The sequence below is a fragment of the Abramis brama genome, assembly GCF_963993115.1.
Source record: "Abramis brama genome assembly, chromosome: 12".
In the NCBI taxonomy this organism is placed as follows: Eukaryota; Metazoa; Chordata; class Actinopteri; order Cypriniformes; family Leuciscidae; genus Abramis; species Abramis brama.
The window spans coordinates 30,437,368-30,445,913 of NC_139974.1; the positions used below are offsets into that span (position 1 = coordinate 30,437,368).

The 8,546-nt window shown below is 34.8% G+C and overlaps 1 long non-coding RNA gene across 1 annotated transcript; it reads left to right on the forward strand.

Moving 5' to 3' along the window:
* Window positions 1-1,031: 1,031 nt before the first annotated feature.
* On the forward strand, window positions 1,032-5,885 carry LOC311093643. Its single transcript, XR_014608458.1, has 4 exons — window positions 1,032-1,826; window positions 2,233-2,308; window positions 4,403-4,468; window positions 5,523-5,885. It is a non-coding gene; the product is annotated as an uncharacterized lncRNA (long non-coding RNA).
* Window positions 5,886-8,546: the final 2,661 nt, after the last annotated feature.

The following is an 8,546-nucleotide window of genomic DNA, read 5'->3' on the forward strand; positions in this document are numbered from 1 at the left end:
TAAACAGATTGGGCATTACTGAATGCTATGCACTATAAAGCTCAATTTGTTTACTTAGCTTTATGGCTAATGTGGCTCACATGCATCATTGGCTTAACAAACCATGGCTAATGTCTCTAAGGTGAGTGCTAGTGAAAATACTTCCTCATTCTCATTTATTAAAACCCTACTCATGCCCCCCAACCCCCACCACACACACAATTATTTTGTAATTTTTTTTTGCACGTCACAGACACACAAACACACACACACACACACACACACACACACACACACACAATTTTAGAAAGGCCCCAGGGCCTTGGTGGCAGGCAGATGTATCAGGCCAGTCACTTTTAGATTCTGCCTGTATGTCAGTGTGTGCCGGGGTGCATCCATGTGTTACAGATGGGGTGTCCAGCAGATAAAGTGCTGTGGTGAAAGCCCAACAATAAACAAAACCCCCTCTGCACCCACACACACTCCTCCAGTTTTCCTCTTGCCCTAAGAGAGAAATAACCAGAGACAGGAGTGAATGGCACAGATCATATCATGAATATATTTAAAATCTATTCCTCTGCCTGTCGCTGTTTTTTTTTTTTTTTTTTTTTTTTTACATGGTGGAAAAGATAAAGCGCCCCATTGCGATACTTCAGTGATTTTGTATGTATCTGTTTCGGTTTTCTGTCTCTAGCAAAGGAATTATGTACTCATACTATTTGGAGGTAATACAGATTGTTATAAACTTCCCTCTGGCTCTATCTGCCATTTTAGACTTTCCCTACTCCATAAATCGTGTGTCCTGCAAATTCCTTTTCCACTTGACCATAAAGCTTCACAGATTACCCAAATAGAACATGTTCCTTGATCAACACCCTTATTAGTCCTGTAACAACAATATTATCAACCAATCTTATTGTCACGTTTTGGGTTTTGTTTCTTGTTCTTATCATTGTCATGTTTCTGTGTCTTGTCATGTGATTTCCTGTTTGTCATGTGATCCTGCCATGTGTCTTGTCATTGGTTAATCGTCTTACACTCTCAGAAAAAAAGGTACACGGTGGTACAAATAATGTTCCTCAAAGAACAGTTTTGTACCTTTTCAATAATAGTACCTTTAATGGTACAGGAAAGACCACTGATGATACTGTTTGGTACCTGTTAAGGTACAATTGAAATGAAGGTACATAATTGTTCTCACATCAAGGGTACAGTTATGGACCAAATTACTATTTCATTCATGATTGGTTGCTGTGTTGAGTATTGTGCATAGCAACAAGACACTGATTGGTCGAAATCGCTTCAGCCACGGAAATTTCCGAACTGACAGCGGGAAGCAGCTACACGGCTGCAGTGCGGTCGAGATTATTTTATCAAACTTGAAGAAGACGAAATTTAAAGGTGAGTTCTTATAATTTATGTATATATTTAGTTCACAAGTCTAAAATATAAATGTTTCAGCCACTTAACGTTATTTTAGCGAGTTGCTTTGCTCCAAATGCTTTTTAGCCATTTGACTTGTAAGTTATAACGTTACACTTTTTAATTTTTTTAATGCAATTATTGACTATTATTAAGTCATCACGTGTACAATATATGGCGTTTGTTCTCCATTATCCACCATAACGTTAACTGTTAAATGTTAACTTTGCTATTAGGCGACATGAAACTGATTGCCCAAGGTTGCTGCAGCCGTTACTGCATTTTCAAATAGACCGGAGAGCGGGAACTTCGGGAAGCAGATTACGAGCACGGAGCACCACCACAAGCCATGGCCTCCGCCCTCGTCAGAAGTACTTTAGTGGCTGGACTCGAATTATAAGACGAAGAGAAGAGGAAATTCAAAGGTGGGTTTTATGTTTATGTTTAACCAAATAAAATGTATAAAACGTTACAGCTACTCAACATGATAATAGCGAGTGTAACGTTAAATAGCTTATTTGTACGAATCCAGTCAGTGATAGCCGTCTGCATAATTTTTAAAGCAATTGAGTTTCTGTGTCGTAAGTTCACATTTAAAACATTATTGTTGTAAATGAATGCTCAACCAGAGGTGCCATGCTGGTGTAGCCTACTTTACATTAGTCCACAATGCGGTTTTGGAACAACGTGATTGAGCGCCAACGAACAGTGCGCAGATAAAATAGTTGATCACTCGTTCTGTTTTTGAATGCGATTAACGTTACCGGATTCTGTCCTAAGTAATATAAAGTTACATGTAATATACTCAGCTAATGTGTCTTTGATTTTTAGATCATGATGGGGTAAACTGCATGGTAAACTGTCAGTGCTGGTCATCTGAAAGTCTTCCTGCGTCCTCAGCTGTGAGGCAAGTATCAGTACAATGTGTTATTTGAGTTTCTTAATCTTATGATATTCTTTTTTCTGATGAGGTTGAATATTTCTAAGACAAAATGTTTGCCATAATGACAGAGTGATGTCAATCTTGATAAAGCACAGTAACTGCACTTCAAATGAACTCTTCACTTAACTGAAAGTATATTCACCTAAAACTCTGACACTCACAAAGTATGGTAACGTTAGCATACCGGTACCAAATGTCAATATGAAATGTAATGTGTAAAATGGCAATGTATTTCTGTATTTATATTTACATTTTCTATATGATATGTGCAACATCTGGAGCAAAAAAATATTCAAAATCAATAATATAATAATTTGCATTACTACACTAGCTTTAACATAAAATTAAAACATACATTGAATTTTTTTTTAAGTTCAAAAATAGAAAATGAAATGTATTACAGAAATTAGATGTTTAAAATGTTCAAGCAAATATTATAGCAAAACTATAATTTAGGTTATTTTTCCTAGTTGCTTTTACACTCAAAGTTAAGGCACTTGATGCAAAGATCATCTTGGAATCCTTTTTTTAAATCCAGATTGAATTTTGCCACGTTCATCGTGGGTATTTAATAAAAATGCAATCATAAGTGTCTTAACTGCGAGTGTAAATGCAATTAAGGAAAATAGCATTTAAATTATCATTTTGCTACAATTTTACGTTGAACATGTTAAAGGGTTAATTAGTTCACCCAAAAATGAAAATTCTTTCATCAATTACGAGCTTTCTGACCCCCCATAGACAGCTAAGCAACTACCACTTTGATGCTTTAAAAAGTTCCTAAAGTGATTGTAAAACTAATCCATATGAATTGAGTGTTTTAGTCTAAAATTTGTGCTGTATGATGAACAGGTTGAATTTAGGCTTTTATTCATCAATTCACATCAGATAATACGGTAAAAGGAAGCTCTAGCATGTTCCCTTGACATGCGAAAACAAATGAGGTTCATTCTCGTGTGTTGCGCAGCACGTTTGAGAAAGAGGTTTGTTCTCACGTGTCAAGCATGTTCGGTTGAGCTTCTGAAATCTGTTCATCATATAAAGCGATCATGTCTTATGAAAATTTGAACTACGGTAAACTGCTCGATTCAAAAGGATTGGTCTTACGATCTCTTTATGAACTTTTTGAAGCATCAAAGTTTTAGTTGCATGGACTGTCAATGGGGGGACAGAAAGCTCTCAGATTTCATTGAAAAGATCTTCATTTGTGTTCCAAAGATGAACGAAAGTCTTACAGGTTTGGAACAACATGAGAGTGAATAATTAATGACAGAGTTTTTTTAATTTTTGGTGAATTGTGCCTTTAAACATCTCTAATCATTTTGTAATATGTTTAAATTACCGGTATATGTTAAAACAAGTGTAGGAGATGGCTAATTTAATTATATTATTGAATTTGAATTGTCACTTTGCCCCAAACATTGCACATATGGTATGGAAAATGTAAATTTAAATAAGAACATTGCCATTTTATATATTACATTGCCATTTTGCATATTAAATTTCAAAATGTCTTTTGATACCTGAATGCTACCATAATAAAGAGATCGTAAAATAATTTGAATTGAGCAGTTTAGTCCAAGTTTTTCTGTAGAGATACAATCATTTTATATGATGAACAGATTTAATTTAGGCTTTTATTCACATAAAAATATACATCAATTCACACATCAGTTGCGGTAAACGGAAGCTCAATCATGTTTGCTAAACGTGCGAAAACCGATGATGTTCATTCTCATGTGTTTTGCAGCACGCTTGAGCTTCCGCAAGAACCACTGAGGTTTGTTCTCGCTTGTCAAAGCAAGTGCGGTTGAGCTTCTGTTTGTTCAATGTTTAAATGTGAATAAAATCCTAAATTTAATCTGTTTATTATACTAAGCGGTAATCTCTTCAGACATTTTTTACCAAACTTCTCAATTCAAATGGATTAGTTTAACATTTTACTTTTCTGGGTATTTTATATGAAGCTTTAAGTGAATCATTTAAAACTTTGTGGGAAATGTAAAAATGCAGAAAGTTTTTTTGTGTGTGAAAATTGTTTTCTTATCTGCATTTCAGTTATTCCAGAAAATGGACCGAATGCATGCTGTGGTTGATTTAAGGTGTTTCCAGGATTCCTTAAAGGTATAGTTCAGCAATTTTTTTTAATTCTGTCATTAATTATACACCCTCATGTCATTCCGAACCTGTAAGACCATCGTTTATCTTCGGAACACAAATGAAGATATTTTTGATGAAATCCAAGAGCTTTCTGTTCCTCCATTGGTAGCCTACGCAACTAAAACATTCAAGCCCCAGAAAGGTAGTAAAGACACCATTAAACTAATCCAAGTGACTCCAGTGGTTTAACCTCAATTTTATGAAGCGATGTAAGCTTTGTTTTGCCAAAAAAAAAAAAAAGAAGCATAATTTACCTCTATATTTACAAAATAATATAATCTAAAGCACATTCATGGAACAACACCCGGTCTTGAGTCAACACAATTCGCATGCGTCGTAGTGCTCCTCCTAATAAATAAAGTGTTAAATTGTGTTTTTTTGCTAAAACAAAGCACCTGCATCGCTTCATAAAATTGGTTAAACCACTGGAGTCACATGGATTACTTCAATGATGTCTTTCCTATCGTTCTGGGCCTTGAATGTGTTAGTTGCATTGCTCCCAATGGAAGGACAGAAAGCTCTCAGAATTTCATTAAAAATATCTTCATTTGTGTTCCGAAGATGAACAAAGGTCTTACAGGTGTGAAATGACATGAGGGTGAGTAATTAACAAAATAATTTTCAGGTTGAGGTTTTTGAGGTTGTTAATTTGAGGTTGGCTAAGCTGAAATCCGTTATAGAAGCACATTACATGGATGCCAAACGAGATGTTGAAGGATGTGTAGTTCACCCAAAAAATGAAACAGTCAATGGGGCCCCATTGACTTCCATAGTATGAAAAATATTCTATGGAAGTTAATGGGGCCCCATCAACTGTTTAATTTTCGATTCTCAAAATATCTTTTTTGTTCAAGTTAACAGATTTGGAAAAACTTGAGGGCGAGTAAATGACAGAATTTTCAGTTCTAGGTGAACTATCCCTTTAAGTCTAGAAGTGAAATTTGAGCTTGTCATTGGAAGTATAAATTTAATAAATTTACATCTGTCTTTACTAATATTGATTCTTCATTATGTTCAGGAAGAACCGGCTATCTCAACTCACTGTGCAGATCTTGGGAACGTCTTGACTGGACGTGTCTTCAGTGAGAGGAGAATCTTCAGCAGTGTAAAAATGGAGGGATCTGAAATTGCCAAGCAGTTCGGTTGGATGATGGTGTTTTAAAAAGTTAAATAAATGCAAGGGTATTGTGTGAAAAGTGGGGGGAAAAAAACAAGTCTAGCTTTGTTGTAGATAAGAAAATATATTTTATGTACTGTAACATTTTTGCATTTTAAATTCTTTCAAATCTTTTTAAAGAAGTGATATTCTGTTAATTTTGCTAAGTCTTTATTGTATTGTGAAATCTTTGATGTATTTACACAAAGATATACTTTACTGTAAGTTGGAATGAAAGTATTCAAATGTTAATATGAATTTGATATGTATTTACAGAAATTATTAAATTGATGCCTTTTTGATTCAGTTGTTGAATGTGCTTGTTATTCAGTAGAAAAATAGCCTTTCTCGTAGGAACAAATTTGACACAGTTAAGGTACAAAGGGGCTTGTCACTGGGGCGGTACCTTAAGAGATCAAATTTGTACCTTTGATAAAAGGTACAATATTGTACCAACAAGTTTTTAAAAACAAAAGGTACATTTTGGTTTGCCCATGGTACAAATCATGTCCTTTAAGGTACAAACTGGAATGGAACAAATTTGTTCCTCTATATTAAGGTACAATTTTGTACCAGTAAAAGGTACCGCCCCAGTGACAAGGGTTTGTACCTTCTTTGGTACAAAATTGTACCTTTTTTTCTGAGAGTGTATCATTGTTCACAGGTGTTCCTTGTCTTGTAATTAGTCAGTATATTTAAGCCCTCATGTTTGCCCATGTACTACTCTTGGTAGCCCTGTCGTTGTTTGTTCTCATTTTGAGTTCCATACCTCGTCATGTCTTTGTTTTATGTTTGATCATGTTTTGGAATTAAAGTTGCATTTGGGTTCACTTCAACTTGCCTTCAGTGGAAATTCGTTACACTTATAAGGACAGGGTATGATTGTATTAAACAGTATTCACATCAACCAAAAATGCCACTCTAATAATAATATTATTAACAGTAATTTTATAATATTAGTTATCTAAATAAAATTTGAGTTTGAGATTTTGATTGAAGATTTGAGTAAAAAAAATTGGGGTCAGTAAGATTTTGTCTTGAGATTTTGTCTTGAGATTGTCTTGTCTATTAAGATTTTATGTTTTTAAAAGAATTCTCTTACGCTCACCAAGGCTACATTCCCTGGTAAAAAAAAAAAAAAAAAATGCTAAGTATGCTTGCAGCCAGACTAATTATCAGTATACTTCAAGTGTGTTAATGATTGGTTAATTTGAAGTATGCTATTTTTAAACAATTAATTTTGTACTAATTATAATTTAGTTGTGTGGTGGCAAACATAATTATATCACTGAATAAGAAACAAACATTTCCTTTTGTCTTTGAGGTTTATTTTCTTGCAAGAAAAGGTCAGCAGTGATACAGTCACAGAGTGGCTGCAGAGTGTGACAGTGAAGGGAGGCCATCCTTTCTCCTTTATAGTCTGGACTCCGAGAATGTTATCTTTCTAGGCCAATGATGGTATTTTCAACCATATGTGGAACATTCTTAGACTTGTTCATCATATTTTATCCTTGAGTGGAGGCCCTCCTGTCACCTACCAACACTCTTTACCATTCCAATACAATTCCATATTAGAATAAGGTTTGTGTGTGCTCTTTTACTGTCATATGATGGTCACACACATCGTAAAGATAAAATTTCTTCCACAATTCCCCCTTTTTATCATTCATAGATAACTAATATAATAATACAGCAAATGTAAGTCATTACATCACATTTATACTCTTCATATAAACGATCACTCTCTTAAAGTTGTTAAGTAAGATTTAAAAAGAAGAAAGCTTGGGCTGTGTTTTGTCAGGATAGTCCCTTAAGTATTTAGCAAGCAAGTAAAGATTTTATCTGAAGCTGGGCTAAATGAATAAACACTGTTATTGCACTTCTGACGTAAAATCAGACCCCAGTCACCTCAGTATGAACCAGAAAATAATATAGATGTTCAGAATAAGAAAAACATTATCTTAACAAAAACAACAAAAACAAAATCTTAACTAAATTAATACTTTTCACTGTAACTTCCGTTGGTCGTATCATCAGCAATTTTTTTTTCGACATACATCATCAAATTGATCCTCATAATTAGATATTCGAAGCATTTGATATGAAACTACTTTTCACAATTATCTCCATAAAGCTGGTAAAACATAGTATTACACGTGGCAGGCACATCAACACCAAAACTCCTATCACTATATACTTATTTGACTCACCAATGTTCCTCGACAGTTTTTCAGCATCCCTCCACCACCCCGTCTCCTCACACTCGCCTGGTTACTTCCTAACCAGCAATACAGGGGGAGTACTCTGGGTTCGGGCCCAATATCAGAGCTCGGAGCCCTCTCCCCGGACAGCACGCCAAATATGCATACCATTTATTCTATCTAACTTATTTGTAAGTGTGAACTCGTGAATATTGGTTATGTTGTCACTATAGTCTGGAATGTAAAAACAACATGATGCATCCCAACATTTTACACACTCCTCCTTTCTCAGCAGTTAACATGTCTATCAGTAATCTATTCTGTATAACAGCATCTCTGATTTGTTTCATTTCATCATTAACCATTGTCATAAAATAAAACATAAATGAACATAAACCTAAACTTTGTAAAATACTCATTAGCCTTGTTACTACACCAATATTGTTATAATTTGAACAAGAACTGTCAGATTTTCATAATCCCCAAATAACTTCATAAATCTCCCGGTTTGATGTTGTGCAGTGGTGTATCAGCTGCTTTTCCTTGAGCTGCTTTCACCTAACCAAAAATGTTAGATAGGAGAGAAGATATTTCTTTACAACATGTCATGTTCACACAACTCAGTTGATGGCACTCGTTGTTTAACCCCTTCCATTCCCATAAATGGGTTTTCCAAACAATATCC